This window comes from Pleurodeles waltl, chromosome 1_2, assembly GCF_031143425.1.
Source record: "Pleurodeles waltl isolate 20211129_DDA chromosome 1_2, aPleWal1.hap1.20221129, whole genome shotgun sequence".
Taxonomy (NCBI): domain Eukaryota; kingdom Metazoa; phylum Chordata; class Amphibia; order Caudata; family Salamandridae; genus Pleurodeles; species Pleurodeles waltl.
Window position 1 is genome coordinate 987,492,429 of NC_090437.1, and position 19,044 is coordinate 987,511,472.

Sequence of the window (19,044 nt, forward strand, 5' to 3'; positions counted from 1 at the left end):
TCAGTACTCTTAGTCTGCCAACATATCACACTTGGTTGAAGATGAAAACTAAGCTCCAAGCGTAAACCTAACACACAGGCTGATATGAAACCACTAATGCCTTCTTCTGTTGGATTTTCAATTCCACTAAACTTTGTATAATTCCTCATCAACCTCTTATAATGTGCATGCATTGGTTCTGTCAGCTCTCGAGTAATCACTCATAATATTTGAACAATTCACTTTTTTCTGGGACCTTTGCTTCAAATGTGCTATCACTTCTTTGTACTTCTATAAGACAGCAGGAGCTGGATTACTATGAGGATGTCTCATGAGGCTCCTCACTTGATCATATCACAACTACTTTGCATTCAGCCCATAAATCCTCAGGAACAATAATTGCAAACCAAGTATTCAAATCTACTCAAAGCATCTTTGAGATTGCCATTAGTCTCTCCACTTCTGTATACCATTATCTGTTTTTTCTTTATGCTTTTAAAAGTTTGTCATAAATGCAAAGAGACTAGACCTGTTCCAAGGGACATGCACATATGCTGATCCATGCACCTCTCACAAAGTAAATCCTGCAACAGCCATTCCTGATTCAGGTTCACTCATACTTGCTTTTTCTGTTTCTGGCTTTTTCTTTTGTGCCTTGCCACCCCTTTCGTATTTTACTTTTCCTTATATTTCTTTATATCTGCCTATTCTTTTATAATATTCCCTAAATCGGATATGTGCCTGCAGAGTCAATAGAACCATTATTTTCACCTCACCTTCACCCCTGTCCATACTGTAATTTCTGTGCAAGTCGTTCTTTTTGCATAAATCCGTGTTATTTTCTACAGCCAATTGCTCAAGCTTTCTATATGCTTTGTGTGAAAGTCTAGCTGTTTCCATACTCTGACATATTACTCCATTCTCCTTTCATGCAGTAATTTTTCTATGTCAATTGTACCATGCAAAACTTCTCCAAATTTGTTTTTTAACTGGAACATATTATTTTCTTTCCTCGCTGGTTCACTTGCTGTACTGTAGTAAAAGTAGTGACAGTACCAATAATGGCAACAGCTATATCAGCAGTGAGTATAGTGACACTAGTAGAAACAATCTCACTAGGACCTGCTTCATTCTCTGGTGCACTTGGCACTGCCAATGTATGTGTACTCCTATTTATCTCTCTTGCCCCTCTATCCTGATCAGACTGACTGTATTTTTTGAATCATCAGTAAGTGGATGAGCTCTTGAGTCTAATAAATATTCCAAAAATGTATCCTCCTCATCTGAATCATTCTGTATTTTCTATTTTTTAATTTATCATTTCATTACTTGTCTTCTTTTTATCTACCCCATTACACAATTGCAGGAAAACACCCACTCCCATCATCATATCCTCTCTCCATGCTTTTGTCTGCATTATGTATCTAGTATCTAACCAATGGCTCTCAACATTTTTCACTTGGCTCTTTGTTTTCTTTTGTTTCTTCTCATTTTATATGATTCCACTCATGCAGTGCTTCAAACTGTACAGGTCTAAGCTGCGGTTTTCTTTCACACATCACATGCCTCAAATGCTCAAGTTTTCTCACATTCAAGGTAGTTTCCTAAGGAAACAGCATGTTCTTGTCACCAGACGTGATCTCATTCCATTCTTTTAACCATAATCACGCATTGGAGCCCTGAGTTTAGCATCATCTAGTAGGCAGGGGAATCTTCCAGATGATAGGGACTGAAGATTTTTCACTGTAGAACCCATTTTCACGTAATCTGATTCTTCACAAAACACGTGATATAAACAGCTATAACCAACCAATCACTGCACAGCTACAGCAAAGCCCAACTAGTCACAGTGTGACCCACAGTGATAATCAACCAATGACAGCATGGCTCACTATGATGTAGTCAGCAGATACTCACATAAAGCCTGCCAAATGTCCTTGGGTCTGGAAGCTGGAGGTTGCAACATGATGTAGACTTCGTTGGTGGTGTTACAGTAAATCAAGTCCTTTATCCAGGCATCCTCGGTGGGGGCTCTGCTCCAGCATATGGTGATCCGATGTTTGGCCAGCAACAACACAACTCTTGTTGTGGCATTGAGGCACCCAATATTAAGCAAGAGAGGCTTGACATAGCCCAACAGTGCCAACAAGGTGTCTGGTTGTACAGTGAGCTCTGTCATTTCCAAAATCGATGTGAGACTCTGTGTCCCATATGATTGAATAATAGTACAATTTCATGTGAGGTGTGCAAAGTCTGCGTGGGCAACATCGCACTTCAGACAGTGGTGCAAGTGAGTGGGATCAGTTTTTGCTAGGCCATGTGGAATAATGTATGTGTGATGTAGGAACTTATAGTGCAGCAGGTCATGCCGGTGATTTGGAGAGACAAGTTTTGCTTGAGTGCCGAGAAAACGCCATACTTTGTCCAGTATGGCGCTAAATTGCGCTCCCAGGCCGTTAGTGTCCCGTTAGTGTCCCCTCCACACCAACTTGTTTCAAAGCTAAGGCAAGACTGGTAAAGACGGGATACTAGCCGAGAGCGGTCTGTTGAAGCAATCACCAGTGTCAAGGGTCGGAAGTCATCAGGCTCCACTGGGTACAATGGCAACCAATGTGCCATGGTGTCATGTGAGGATGAAGTGTTCCATATGGGTGGATACTCCTGTTGGTGTGAGTGCTATGTGTGTAATAACCTGTCTATTTGGAAAAAAGGTCACTCGTGTGTGGGTGGTGTGTCCTGAGAGTGTGTTGTACCAGCCGTTCCTGGGTCAGGAGCAACCAAGGATTATGGACTACTGGCAGGGCTGGGGAGTAAAGTAGCCTACTTCCCAGATATCCGTGTAGTTTCATCCATATCCAGCAGGTAGTGGCTAGTGTTTGAATATCTACGGGTCCTGTGTGACCCACCAGAAAAATAGAGGGAGAGGGAAGTGTCCTGCCTGGTCATGTTTCGGTTTCAGGTATGGGAGTTGGGCATTAGGGTGACACCAATAGCAGGAGAAATGACATTGCTCCATCAGATAATATAATTGGAAATCTCGCACCCCAAAGGTCCCTCTCTCATATGGAAGTGTTAGAACCTCCAAGCGGATCCTGAGCTGATGGCCTGCCCCTATCAAGTGGATAAGAAGACTTCACAAAGAAGCAAAAAAGATGTTAGTCAAAGGGATTGGGATGTTCAAAAACAAATCTAAAAAAGAAGCTTGGACAATCAGTTTAATAATGCCGATGCACCCAGATATGGACAACAGTAACTTAATCTAGCAGTCTGTCTGAGTGGTGAGCTTGTCAACCTCCAGACCATAATTCAGATGGATCACCATTTCTTTCTGCCTATGCAGAATGATACCCAGGTATTTGGGGAATCATTGCATCAAGTGAAGGGGTAGTCCAGCACATAGGGCACCATGACATCTGTGAGTGGAAAGAGTTCGGATTTGTTCCAGTTGATAGGGAGTCCTGAAAGGTTCCCAAATCTGTTAATTTTGTGAATAAGAGGTGATAGATGGGTAATGGGATCTTAAGCAATAACAAAATATCCTCCACGTACTTTGAGACTAGTAAAGGACCATTGTGAAATCTCAAGCCACAGTGCAAATGGCACTCCTGAGGGTCCAGAGCAATGATAAAAAGCAAGGGAGATAGGGGGCAGTCCTAATGAGTTCCTCTTGTCACTAAAAATGGGCCAGTGAGGTAACCGTTCACACGCAGTCTAGCTGCACGCGCAATGTACAGAAGCATAATTAGGTCGAGAAAGCCGTGTGGGAGTCCCAATTCCAGCAAGGCAAACACCTTCTTGGCGTCAAGAGTGACCGCTGCTGGAAGAGTTGGGGATATGTGGTTCAATACAGTGAAAATGGTGCAGTGATTTAGGGTGATGGAGTGCTGTGGGGCAAAGTCAGTTTGTATGGGTGATATGATTTGTTCCATCAAGAGCTAGAGCTGTGTGCCAATAGCCTTGGCCAATATTTTGTTGTCACGGTTTAAGAGGGAAAGGAACCTATACAACATGGATAAATGTGGTGCTTTGCAACAGAGGGATCACAGATTCTCTACGGGTGGGAGGGAGGTTTCCAGTCCCCAGAGATTCTCCATACACTTCCAAACGTTGAGGGACCAGAACGTGTTTGTAAGCCTGTAGAAACTGTGATGCGATTCCATCGATCCCCAGGGTTTTAGAGTCATCAAATGCATCAATCGCTTGAACAACATCTTCGCCTGCTGCTGGTCATCAGTCAGCCAGACCATTGTCACTTCTGCCAGGTACGTTTTAATCACATTGGGGTCTTTCACAGGGTGTGCAGTGTACAGCTGCTGGTAACAAGTCATGAATACGTGGGCCGCACCATCAGTGTCAATTATAGTCATCCCTTTGACGGTGTGAAGTTCTGTCACATAGTTACTGTGAGGGCTTGGGAAGAGCAGTCTCGCCAGAGTGCGACCTGGTCTCTCCCCCTCGTCATACCTACAGGCACGTGCATATTTTCCAAGGTAGGCCACCTCGCACTCAGCTATGTCTCAAAAGTTGTCTAGGAGATCCGATTGTCGGTGAAGATGAGTATCGCGCCCCTGCCCCACAGTCTTGGTCAAGAGCAATTCTCTCTCCAGCTGGGCCAGATCGTTACGGATGCTCTGAGGATGCCCTCATGTTTTGGCAATACACACACCATGGGCATATGCTTTTTAAGCCTCCCAAAGAGTGGAATGCATGGAGACAGACACAGAGTTGAGGGTAAAATATTCAGTTATGACGTCTCTTCTTTCTGGCCAAAAAACAGGATCATGAAGCACATTTTTGGGGAATCTCCATTAACTAGTTGACCCACCCTCATTCGGGATTTTTAGAAGTAACTTAGCTGTGGCATGGTCTGAGAGGGTGCGGGGTAGGTGTAGTATGGCAGTCAGCCACAGGAGTGCAACCAATAATCTATGTGAGTCCATACACTATTGGGTGCTGAATAGAATGTGTAGTCCTTGGCTTCAGCATGAGTGCTCCACACATCAGTCAGCTGATATGTGTCCACTATGTCGTGTAGGACACGAAGGGCATGAGATTTGCCACTAACACTCGAACCAGTAGAATCCAGGTTCGGATTGTATGCCATGTCAAGATCGACTCCCAGCAAAGCCAGGTCAGCCTCTAATCGTCTCATTGTCACAGAGAGGTCATGATAAAAGGTGGGGGAGTCTATGTTAGGAGCATAGACATTGACTAGGAGGATGGGTTTGCCTGTTAACACGCCAGCCAGAATAACTTATCTTCCTTACAGATCTATAAAACGGTTACGCCATGTAAAGGAGACACTTTTATGGATCAGGGTGCAAACCCCACATGACTAGGAGTTGTAATATGCAAAGAAGCAGTGTTCATCCCATGTGGAGCCAAACCTGCAATTGTCCCTGGGGGAAGGTGTGTTTCTTGAAGAAATACCAGCTTAACTCCATATTGAGCCAGAGAGGTGAGTACTTTCTTACCCCTTCTATGATTTTTAAGTCTCCAGATGTTCCAAGTAAGACCTACCCCTGTGTTCCCTTAGGCTGGGGCCCCATAAAATAAGGTAATAGCAATTGGTGTTAGCAGGAGGTGCTGCAAAGGTGACAATGCACAGTAGAACAATGTATAAACAATCAAACAGTAATCAAACTCTGAAAAAGCAACCCCCACCCCCTCACTCACAGTAGATTGAGAAACAGCTTGCGAATCCCAAGCAAATAGAAATATAATACATTTTCAAACATTGTGGTGCACACCTCGGAAGGATGGCAACATCTCAGTAGCCGATGCCCTTCTGTAGTACAGAACTGTACAGTAGTAAGTGTCGGACATGTGTGAAAGTAAAGGCACAGATTTCAAAGCACCGCTCAGGAGATGTAATGTGCAGGGAAAACAGCAGAAGCAACAGATCAGCACAGCAGAGACCTAGCGATCCTCAGGAATTCACTGGTCAGTCAGGAGAGTCGTGGACGGCATCTGCCACAGTAGCAGTAGGAGAGCGACCAGGGGTGTTATGCTTGGGGGAGACACATTTATCGCTGTAGCGCTTACAGAATGAGAGGGCGTCTGCAGCTGTAGCAAAATCTGAGGTTGGCCATTGTCCTCCACTCGTAGACGAGCTGGGTAGAGCATGCTATATTTTAGACCTTGATTCTGCAGAGTGTTTTTAACATTTGAAAATTTAGGCCTAGTCTCCTGTACTGCAAGAGTGAAGTCCGGAAACGAAGACAAGGTCGGGCCCCAGTATTGGAGTGGGCCCTCTCCCGGGCTAGCTGCAGCTCTGTATCCCTGGTCCTGTAGTTTAAAGAGCTATAATCAGCTGAAGTGGAGCACCAGGAGGAGGCCTTGGGCTGAGGGATCTGTAGGCATGCTCCACAACAAGTGTGTTGGTGAATTTTTGCCTGCTGAAGAGCTCAGTGAGCTGCTGTTCAACAAAAACATTGGGGCAACCCATGTTAGTGGATTTAGCCACTCCGCTATCTGCAAATTGTTGTGGCGGGATCACGCCTCAGGTCTTCATTCCTTGCCGCTGTCAGCTTAAGCAACAGCTTTACTTTGTCCAGATGTTTTGTGGCATTGGAGGCATTGTCCGCCAACTCAGAGATGCTGCACTGTGCTCCATCCAGTTGGAAAGTATAGCACTCAATTTTTTCACTCGGGTGTTGTAGTCTTACTGGTAAGGGTGTCGAAAAGGTGGGTCAATAAATTTAAAACCAGAGTGCAATTCAGCCATTATAGCGGCAGTGCCATCCTCCAACGTTGTCATGGTGGCAGTAGATGGGGCCTCCTCTGTGTCGGACAGGGATTGCTGGTGTCTCATCCTCAGGCAGTCACTTGTGAAAGCTCATTTCCTCAGGCTCACCCATGACCCCTGTTGCCATGGGGCCTCCAAGGACCGTGCTGGGCTGCAGAGCCCACCATCTCATCTCTCTTACAGTACTAAGGCCTCCGGTGGTGTGGAATCATGGCAACCAGGCTTGGGAGGTGTTGGCCGCTCAGCAACACATCATGGGGCATGAAGTTGGAACCAGATATGGTGCTAACTCCAACCGTTGCGGGCAGACAGCTCCGGAGATTCACTGCCATGCAGCCATCTTGATTGCCAGCGTGGCCACGCTCACCATAACCATACTTTTGAAACTCTGAAATGGACTCTATTGTGGTGTACTCGTGGCACCTCACAATGCACACTTTCACTTGGCATACAAATTCAAAAATATGAGTATATCTCGATCTTGGATTTTGAAGAATCTGTAAACCAAAACTCTAACATTAATACAGCATTTTGACACATTCAATCTCTAAAATCCTGACGTATTTGCAACAAATGTCTAATTAGACATAATAGTGAACACTAACAATCTATCTAAAAAATATTACAAAATCATTAGAATCACAACTACGACTCCTAATAACCTGCAAATCAAAACTGCATAAACAAAAAGTTCACACACTATATATAATTCATGAAAGCACAATAATCCATGCTCTCAAACAGCAAGTGCCACAATGCTCTCTGCTCATGCCACAATCAGTCACAATGCATATATTCTACTAATGCACTCTTTTGCTTACAAACTGCATCAGGTACACGGCAATATCCAGATCATAGGAACCAAGAGTGCAGACAGATCCAAGAAAGGCGAAGCATTTTATCTCTAGATCGTATCTAATCTCTTATGAGTGCCCGCATTCACCATCAAAACTGCAGAAATAAACTCAGAGGTTTGGTAGGGAAGTAATTGCTGTTGCCACTGTATGTTTGCTTATGAACTGCATTTGTGTCTTCAACTGATTTATAATTTTAATGTTGTACTGTCTTTTATGTTTTTTACCGAATAAAGATTGACTGGCTGATGCTTCTAGATAATCTAAAGATAAAGTACGTATCGGGAGCTGGGTTGTCCTCAAGAATATATGAGGAAATGTGCCCCTGAGAAGATTCGATTTTAGTCAGCAAATCAAGTAACATTATCAATTAAATAAGCCTTCTTAAGAACAAAATAAAAGTTAGGAACCATAAAGGTTTATTAAAAGATTTATGTTCATTTCAGAAGGCAAAATATGATTAGTGTCAAAATCAGGCAAAATGCATAATCACTCATAGATGGGGAATTGGCATAAGGCTCAATTAAATTGCAGACATCCATTGCCAGTACTTGTTAGGAGCTGGCATTAGGCTAATAAAATGCAACATGAGACTTTGGATCTTTCTCAAGTAGAATCTGCTAATTATTTAAAGCCCAGTGTGAGTCTGTTCTCTAGGAATCAGGAAAGCGACTGGTTCACCCGCAAAATGAGCCCTTTTATTGGAAAATGCACTGTAAAATACACAGTAAAAATCCCACAGTATGAATGAGGCGAGTATATTACATGGGTTCAGTGAATCACAGTAAAGAATAAAATGCAACACCACCATCCTTGAAATGAATGGTATTTAGTTCCTTTTTCACATCATGTTATCTGATGTGAAAGTGCAAATCAGCTACATACAAAACAATGATTAACTTGTGAAATGCCTAGGCACACTGTGGAGGGGCAGGGGGGAACAGAAATACCTGCATCACTGAATAGGTTACAAAGAACAACATTTTGATTCATACTGCGTTACAAAAGTTATCACATTCAGTAATCTTTTCAGTGCCCATTTGCTGTGTGGGGGTCAATAAGAAATTAAAACATTATGGAGTCTGGGACTAGTTTGCCCAAGCTAAGAAAAACCCAATTCTGTAAAGTGGAAGAAAATCATCCTGTCCAGTCCTGTGCACCTGGACACAGTCAGGATGAATATCTGGAGCTTGCCTAGTCCCATTTCCATCTCACAATAAATGTGCTGATCTCAGGAGGCCACCATCCCTGTAATGGCTGCATCATTAGTGGGTCGCAAATTTAGACCTACTTTATTAATATTCATGAGGAAGGTCGATATACGACCCGCTGGAAATCTGTACTTTAAAAAGAAAACTTTCATACACCTAGAATAACGATTACCAAATAGCAATCAGAAAAAATTGCTATTTGGAAATCACTATTCTAAATGTTCTTACATCTGTCCCTAATTTTTTTTTTTTAATGCTTTATTACTTTGCAAACTGAAAATTTACAGAAATGCTTTGCATAATAAATTGCATTTTTGATATTGTATTTTAAAACTGCTGATTTATTTGTGCAATAATGTGGAATCATTTATGCGTTGTGTTTTCTGTTTGTATGGTTTAAATAAACCATACAAATGTAAGTTAAAAAAATAAAGAGTAGGTCTATTAAGATTTTTTGAAAAGGTGCATGGTGAGTTATTTCGGATAGTGAGGCAGCTGCCCACTGTGGTTCATAGGCAGCACATTCACTGCCAGGGTCCTCAAACTTTTGCACATTCACCTTTATTATACAGTGGCCCGGATTACGAGTGGGCTGCAAAAGTGGTCACTATGTCCTGACCATCAGAACTGAAAGTGGCAAATCTGGTCCATTACAAGATGCAGTCAGAGGCAGGCCCCATTATGAAATGAGGACTTCCAGTAATTCCTCATTTTTGGCAAGATCTTTGGCTAGTTTGTGGGTGAAAGTAAACGGATACACAAAGTTCCTACGATCTTATAATTCTGGTGGGGATCCTGGACATCTCCCAGCCCTGGACATCTGCCAATCAGGATTCAGAACTAATCAAAGCACTGAGACCACCCCGCTCGCCGCCACAGATGACATCCGCTCTCTCCTCAACTGTGGCCAAACAGCAGCCTTCATCGTACTGGACCTATCGGCCACTTTCGACACAGTGTCCCACCGCACCCTATGCACCAAACTCCACGCAGCAGGCACACGTGGCCAGACCCTTCGATTGATACATGCTTTCCTGACAGGCAGAACACAGAGAGTCATACTCCACCACACCTGTCAGAACTTACAGAGATCAGCCACAGAGTACCCCAAGGATCCTCGTTGAGTCTCACACTTTTCAACATCTATATGGCCCAGCTCGCTCCAATCATCAGGAACTACAGACTGAACATCGTCTCCTACGCAGATGACACCCAGCTGATGCTCTCTCTGACTGAAAACCCCTCAATGCCCAAGATGATCTTCCAAGATGAGATGGAAGCAGTCGCCGCCTGGATGAAGGAGAGCTACTTTAATCTGAGCTCCTACAAGACCGAGATCCTCATCTTGGGGCCCTCCTCCTCAGCCTGGGACAACACCTGGTGGCCTTCAACACCTGGCAGCCCTCCCACCCCCACAGACCATGCACGCAACCTCGGCATCGCCCTCGGCTCAGCGCTCACCATGACAAGACAGGTCAACTCTGTCGCCTCCACCTGTTTCCACACCCTCTGACTCCTATGGAAGATATTCAGATGGATCCCGAGTGACTGCCGCACAACCGTGACACACGCCCTGATCACAAGCAGACTTGACTACGGCAATGCCCTCTATGCTGCAACCACCAAGAAGAACCTGAGCAAGCTACAACAAATCCAGAAAGCCTCCGCCAGACTCGTCCTGAACATTCCTCACTGAGAACACATCACTGGACACCTGTGAGATCTCCACTGGCTCCCTGTCGAGAAGAGGATCAATTTCAAGCACCTTGTACATGCCTACAGGGCTCTCCACAACCTTTGACCCAGCTACCTGAACCTCCGCTTCACATTTTACTCCCCTGCCGGACCTCTCTGCTCCTCCCAGCACTTGCTCGCCACTGTACCCAGCATTAAGAAGTCCTCGGCTGGAGGAAGATCGTTCACCTACCTCGCAGCAAAATGTTGGAACACATTACCTCTCTACCTCAGACAGCTACCTCAATTCAGGAAGGACCTCAAGGCCTGGCTCTTTGGCTGAACCCTGACGCTATACCCCACAGCGCCTTGCAACCCTATGGATGAGTAGCCTGCTCTAAAAAAGACTGATTGATTGATGTTGACGGTATCAGCAATTATTGCTGGAGGTCCATCACCTAAGACCAGATCCAGTGTCATCATCTCTAGGCTCTACTAAATGCATCTTAGGCTCGCCTGGCTCCCTTCAGCTTAGGTGTAGAGGCAGGCCAAATCAGTGGTGCAGACTTTTCTCTAAAAAAAATTTACTGGCCCACAGATTTTGGATATTTCTCAAAAACTTTGAGAAATGCCCTGCAGATTTTGGAACATTTGGAAATCAGCCAAAGATTTTGTATTTCTGCACTTCTAAGAGAGGAGAATATATGTGAAAGCATCAGCTGGGAAGGAAACATGACTTTGATCAAGAGGGAGTGATCGCAGGTGGGGTGATTGCAGCAGCTTTCAACAGTAGCTAGTAAAAGTGTTGCACTGACCGTGGAAATAATGTATGTTAATGACAGGGAGGCCGAGTTGCTTTCTGGGATGATCAGTGATGACCTTCGTCAAAAGTTGTCACTCTGATAGACCTAGTCCTCCAGTTGAGGCTCTCCTGGCCCCTATGATTATTGGAGGTACATGTATTAAAATGCTGGGGAGAGTTGCGTGAGAGTGCAGAGACCACAGCATCAGATCACAAAGGCTGAAGAGGGATGGATGTGTATTAAAGGGGGCAGGTGGAGGGTCGTGGGGTGGAGTGTCTTAGGAAACTTTGCATCATGGCACACTAAGGACGGTTAAATTGAGGGTGTGATTGAGGGGAATTACACATTCTCACTTGCTTTATAAACAATTAGACTGCTGGAAATAAATATGGTTTATTTATCCCATTATATTGAAAGATATTCATAAACGTTTCCTGTATAGTTTCTGCAAATTCTTTAGATTTTGTCAGCAGGTTTTACCCTCCCCTTCATGCAAAAATCTGAAAAGAAATTCTGCAGATGGTCACATTATTCCAAAGATTTTCTCTGTCTCAGTCCATGGCATTGAGGTCGGCTGCCTGCTCTACGCCTAATAAAACGAGTGGTGGTGAAGGGGAAACCGTGACATTTTCATCTCTGTCACTGTTTTGATGTGGTCAACTTCGGGCACTTTCCATTCATATCTTTAGCCCCCTTTATGCTACATCGCGGAACCATTTCAGGACGCCCAAGTTCTGTCGATATTGAAGAACTATCTTAGTGCGTTGATGTATCAGCCACAAGTCTGAATCTAGGAGTGGTGACCCAGACTTTCATCCTTCACATGTTGACAACGAGTGCCATTGTATTTTAATTTGTTATTTCTAAAGTTCACTGTCTGGCATTGGTATTCGAGTTGGGCAAACAGATCGAATTCATGTGAAGAGCAGAGACAGGGGTCCGGCGTGGCTCTATCATCTCACACAGGAGCCGAACCAAGAAAAACCTGAACATTTTCCAAGGTGTGTGACTGCAATCACTAGTCATGCTCTGACTGCCTTATCCACAGTCCCACACTTTACCTCTCTAGCCACACAGACTGTCATCTACTCATACACCCACTATCTTGCACTGTCTCACACGCATATGTATACTCTGTCACTTATCATTTTGTCTTACTCAGTCTCTCAGCTTCTCGCACACACACTTTCATTTTTTATATATTTATCCTTTCTCTGTCATACACTAATTTTCTCTTCTAAAGACTCGACTCTGATTCTTTGTGGCACGGTCACTTTACATTTCTCTCACGTTCTCTCGCCCCATCTCCCTTTCTACTTTATCTCTGTTCTTCTTTCTTTTTCCTCCTACCTGCGAATCAGTGAGATGAAAACAAGCAAAAAAACAAATCCACAAATTCCGAAGTGGCTACAGATACCAGCAAAACACAAGAAAGTCCGTGTTCACACGGGAGAGGCAAAGCAGAACCTGCCTTTCCTGTGTTAGACGTGGCCTTCCAGGTGTTGGAAGCAGCTCACTGAGCTGGCTTCCCAGTGCTGCAATTTTTTTTGCATTTTCAGTTCCCCATAATCACAATTCAAAAGACAGCGACCCGACTCGTTTTTTCCCCAGGAATCCTAAAGCACCCCAGGCCGAGACAGGTATCTGGTTCGACCCTTTCCTGGCTCCCCACCTCTAGTTCATGTAGCTTCGCAGTGCTTTTCGGAAGGATGGTGGTCAGTTAGTAATATGTTTGGTCGGTGTTGTAAAAGGCGTTAGGGTCCCGTTTTCGTGTGCTATGTTGAAGGATAATGAATGGTGTGTTTTGGTGGGCCGTGCTCTTGAGAGATTGGAAGGTGATAGAGCGGTCCGTACTAATAATTTTACCTGTTTTGGACGCTCTTTAGGCCGATGAATCTTTTGACTTAGTGGGAACTCTCTGTACTCTTAATCGATCAATCTCATCAAAATCAATAATCAATAACGAACATAAGCAACACCTTGAACAACATAACACTTAACAATTAATCCAGAATACATTTCGGCGAACCCTGACCTTTCAGTCAGGAAGAACCACACCAGTTTATTGCAAAGTTAGTGAATTTATTTCCCTATATTAACAAAGCTAGCACAATGTAAATGTTTCTCAACACCAAATGATAAACATATATGAACATTAATAGCTGTCCATAACGTCGAAACAAGTGTAATCTATGTAGCATTTGAATCACAAGGCATTCTATAATAGCAATGCAAATCACTAATACGATAATCTGTAATGAACTAATGGCATACATTTAGTCAGCATAACAAGATCTCCAATTGCATCGTGCGACATATGGAATCCTCATCTAACCTCAAATTAGCATCGGCATGTGGGACTTCATGCAAAAACAATTTAGCAACATTAATTTAGAAAAACTCCTAACTAGGGACCTTATCAAAATCAGCAGTTGGTTACCTAAAAGAAACACAATGCAATTTTACAATTTCCTTTCATATTTACCAATTACGATCAGCATACAAGGAAGTCTTCGTCTCACAGGTACCGTTCTTCGGTCATCATGGGTACCGTTTCTCGATCAACATGGGACGGGGCAAAGGGGCAGGGGTGAACGGGGCAATTGCCTCACGGCGGCAAGGTAAAACTATTACTTCATGCAAAGGGATCAAATCAAAGTTACAGTCTCTAGGGCAAGAATCATTTAAAGTCTCTTTCTCTCGATTAGAGAAAGCATCAAAGTCTCTCAAAATGGCATCGCAGCAAAGTGGGCCATAATAGCTACGATGCCCGAATGTTCATAATCGCGGGCAAATGGCTACCTTCTTCTCGTGCACCTGGGTTTTATAGACAACAGTTCGGGTCCAGTAGGGTCTCCATTGGAGGGTTCATAGGTTAGCTTCAAATTGACCAATCAAAAACGACAGTTCTCAAGCTTTTACTTAAGCATACATTATCCTTGGAGATGGGTACGCAAATCGCAACATTGTCTCCCAATTAGCTTACTCTCAGAGCCTCCATTGTCCGCACCTGCAAGTCGACCTTGAATTAAAGAGAAAGTATGCCAGGCTGGCACTAACTTTAAGATAAGCATGTGAACAGTTTCTGTGGAAAAGTACAGCTTCAAGCAAGAATACACGTTTATTAGCACAGTGGAAAAATACGAGCATCTAAACCGTGAGACCAGGCAACTAGGCCAAAGCCTCCGCTAAAGTAATGCTAAGCTAAAACATTTCAAACAAGCAAAACGTAGCACACGTTTATGATTATGTCGGATTAGTGCAATTCTAATTCACCACGTTATATAAAGCACGCGTATAAATGATGGCAAACTACTCTGAGGGCACATTTTGTCCCCGTACAATCTTAATTAATTCGGTTAATGTCACACATGATTATTTCAGCACTACGGTTAAGCGTTAATAAATCGAAACCTTCATTTTCTGCTTCATCAATCCCTCCTCTGATGACTACTTGTCATCCCACAAATTTTATTCCATTAAAATTCTGTCAGTTCCCTTTTCCTTTTAGTACCCCTAGTTTGCGCTTTGTATTCTTCTGCCATTCTTTTCATTATTTTCTCTCCTTTTCTTCTTTTAATTCTTTCCATAATCATTATTATTCCCCTTTTTTATTCCCCAAATTCCAAATACGCAAATTATTACTATTAATATTCCTTCTATTATTTTCAATAATATTCCATTCCAAATTCCCCCAATCCAATGTCCCACTGAAGCTATTCCCTTTCCAACCTTCTCCCACACTCCTGGTTCTTTCAATTCCTTCAGATCTCCACTTTCTTTTGTTAGATTAGCAAGCATAGTTTTAATCTTCACACTATTGTCCGGTATATAGGTGCAACAGTGACGTGCACCAATCATTTTGCAAACGCCTCCATCCTTTGCTAAAAGAATGTCTAAAGCAAGCCTATTTTGAAGAGTCATAGCTCTTTCCGCTGCAAGCTCAGCATCTATCAGGATTATAGCACCTGAAAACTTTGTCAACATGTTATCCACTATAGTAGACAACTTTCGTATCTTGATGGAATTCAACACAACTCCCAATGAAGGAATCATGGCTCCAAATATATCACCTACCACAGCAGCTGCGGTCTCTCTTTTCTGGATACTATGAGATCCAGATGTCTTTTGAATCATCAATACGTCATCCAGTTGATAAACCTTTGGGAACACTATACCCAAATAACATCTCCCCCACCATCCCTTTGGAAGACGATAATAGGCATTATGCCCACAAATGTAATATACACCTGGAATGACAGGGTCAAGTCCGTCCATCATGAATGTCCATTTGGCCTTAAAAATAAACGTATGTTTGCATTCACTCGCTCCTACAAAAATATTGTCATAATAAGATTCACCTCGATATATACAAAACTTCCCTACATGCCAAGCATCTAAAGCTATTTTCCCTTGTGTCTTTATAGCAGCAAAATCATAATTATCTACTGAAGTCCTCTTATGTAACTCCTTTTCTAATTTCGCTTTCATTTGAGCCCTTCTATCATCTGTGCGATCCAAAAAGCTTATTTCTACAGCAGAGACTGAGCAAGTAAGGTTCTCCCTATGAGCATGAGCCGTTTCAAAAGGTTGCATTGGCTCGAAAAATTCCCCCATAATTTTATAATCCCAATATTTTGCGATCTCGCTTAGCTGCGCTATTATAGGAACATAAGCAAAGGTAACATCATAATTCGAGTAAAAATACTGTATGTTAGTTTGACCATAAAACCTAGACATTACTATACTACATGTAATCCCGTATGTAAGAGGCATGTGGTGATAAGTTACCCCTTCCTTTACTGATGTCGGTATCTGTGTACACACATAACAATCCTTTGCATCCATAGTTTCAACATACTCTGTTAGCAAGCGATAGAAAACATTATACGAAAGCTCTTTCTTATCGTGCAAGAGCCTCTCATCCATTGCTCGTCTTTTCAATGGTGTTAGTTCAGTGACAGTAACAGGAGCAATAGTAGAAGCCTTGATATTCTCACTTTCACCCTTTCCATGCATTCCAATCACAATTGCCATTATTATTATTACACATGTTACTACCAAGCCTATACACACGTATTTACAATATTTCTTTCTATTGTTTTGCGTCATGATCTGTATAGAATCAGAAAGCTAGAAGCACTTATAAATGAAACTATTCAGCAATTCAGTTACAAAGCTGAACGAGCGCAATGTTCACACCGTCTTCTTCAAAAGGCCAGTCACTTATCGGTTAGCAGCATTTGTCTCAATTCGGCAATGACTCAGTCTTTATCAGTGTAGCAAATGTCTCATCTGGTTTAACAATGTCTCAGCTGGTTGTTTCTTTCACATTATATTGTAGCAAGCAATATCATTTACTCTTTCAATCGACAGAGTCTATGAAACTTTTCTTTTCTATTGGTATCTCTTCTTCTTCTTCGTTCTCGATGCTTAGAGATACAAACTCGTCTGTCCAATCATCATTGACTGCATATGCCCATTCAGGACTGGAATATCTCCTGTTTGGTATCCTTTTTCTTTTCAATTTTGCTTCTCTTTTCGACTCGGCTTCGCTGGTACTTTCTTCTTTTGTCAAGTCTTTTTCTTCACTTGACGATTGTTCCACGACAGTCACTTCCTTTCTTTTCTCTTTTACTTTTGGCCTTCCTCCCTCGTTCAAACCTTCTTTAGCCTTTTCTTTTATTGGTGAGATGCTTAATCTCCTTTTTGCACCATGTCCATTTGATGGACCTGCGATCTTTTCTGTGGAAGCTTGAACCTTTTCGTTCTGTTCTGCCTTATCCCCTTCTTCCGGGGAATCGATCACGTTCTCTTTTTCTTTTTCTGTATCGTCTGTTTCTGGGAAAGCCCTCCTCTGATCAGGCTCTCCTGCTCTTTCACCTTTTTCGAGCCCTTCGTCACCGTTACTTTCGTCAGGCTCTGTATCACTTTCAGCTGCTTCAGGTTCTTTGTCACCTTCAGCTGCTTCAGGCTTTTTGCTACCCTCAGCTGCTTCAGGTTCTTTGTCACCTGCAGCTTCTTCGTCGCTGTCTGAACTTTCTTCTTGATCTCCCCCAAGCGAGTTGAGGTCTTCGTCTTCGGAGAATATCTCTTTCTCTCCTGCTTCTGCTTGTTCGTTTTCAGTTCGCTTCTGTTCTGTCTCAGCACTCGACACTGCTTTATCAGGCACTGGTAGTTTCAGCGCTTCAACTTCCTCATCGGTGGGACACAACACCTTCTTTGTGTGACTGGCGTGGATCCAGTTGGGAACCCCCGCACACTTCACAGCGGTAGTTGTCGTCAGAATCACTTGGAAAGGGCCTTTCCAACGGGGTTCCAGACACGATTTTCTCACGTGCTTCTTTACCACGACCCAGTCGCCTGCTTTCAGTGCGTGTCCTGGACCTTGGATCGGTGGCAAGGTGGTTGCTTCCACCTGGTGAGAGAAAGAGCGAACCACGTCAGCCAGTCCTTTGCAGTAGTCTAACACCATATCATCTGTAATATTCAAAAGCATGTTTGCGGGAACTGCAGGAAGTCTCATAGCCCTGCCCATGAGAATTTCATGCGGAGACAATCCAGTCTTTCTATCAGGAGTGTTTCTCATTGACATTAGCACTAAGGGCAATGCGTCAGGCCATTTCAAATTTGTCGATGCACATATTTTTGCCATTCTTGATTTCAGCGTACCATTCATCTGCTCCACCAGTCCTGATGCTTCAGGGCGATAGCTACAATGCAGCTTTTGCTCAATGTTCAGCGCTTCGCAAAGTAACTTTATCACCTCGTTGTTGAAGTGACTTCCCCTATCTGATTCTAAAGAGATCGGGAATCCGAAACGTGGTATTAACTCCCTCAACAATAGCTTGGCAACTGTAAGGCTGTCATTCCTACGTGTGGGGTATGCCTCAATCCAGTGACTAAAAATGCACACAATCACCAGCACATACTTCAGACCCCCATGCACAGGCATCTCAATGAAGTCCATCTGCATTCGACTAAAAGGTCCGCTTGCCCTACCAATGTGACTCGCGCTCACAACCGTTCCCTTTCCTGGGTTCATCTGCTGGCAAGTGACACATCGATGGCAAACTGCTTCTGCAGCTTGGCGAAATCTGGGGTTAAACCAATCAGTTTTGAACAATCTTATCATGGCATCTCTCCCTAAGTGAGCTTGCCCATGATAGAACCGCGCAAGCTGTGATAAGAGACTATTTGGCAAAACAAATTTTCCCTCATGTGAAACCCATAACTCGTCTTGTCTCTTTATACATTGTGATTTGATCCAGGAATCTCTTTCATCCTCCCTGACATTATTCTGTAATGCTTTTAGTTCTTCTATTGTAACTACAACCTTCAAGGCAAATGCTTCAGCCTGTTCGAGTTCTGGCTCATTTATCGTGTTCCAATCATCTCTCAGTAATATACAGTTCAAGGCACAAAATCTTGCGACTTGATCCGCATATGCATTTCCCAGAGACACATAGGGCCTGATTCTAACTTTGGAGGACGGTGTTAAACCGTCCCAAAAGTGGCGGATATACCACCTACCGTATTACGAGTTCCATAGGATATAATGGACTCGTAATACGGTAGGTGGTATATCCGCCACTTTTGGGACGGTTTAACACCGTCCTCCAAAGTTAGAATCAGGCCCATAGTCCTGTCCTTTCGTATGAGCACTACACTTTACCACTGCAACTTCAGCTGGCACTTGAATGGCATGTAACAATTCCCTTATTCTCTCCCCGTTCTTCACTGGGGATCCTGAAGAAGTCAGGAACCCTCTCTGT

The 19,044-nt window shown here is 43.3% G+C and overlaps 1 protein-coding gene across 4 annotated transcripts in view; it reads left to right on the forward strand.

Moving 5' to 3' along the window:
- Positions 1–19,044, forward strand: part of CORIN (corin, serine peptidase) — a 1,512,429-nt gene that overhangs the window by 40,737 nt on the left and 1,452,648 nt on the right. Inside the window, exon 1 of one of the 4 annotated variants that reach the window (XM_069201656.1) lies at positions 5,319–5,437. The exons of the other annotated variants lie outside the window; for them this stretch is intronic. The gene's annotated coding sequence lies outside the window, so the exon portion shown is untranslated. Of the gene's footprint in view, positions 1–5,318; positions 5,438–19,044 lie in introns of those variants that run through there. 4 annotated transcript variants of the gene reach the window in all.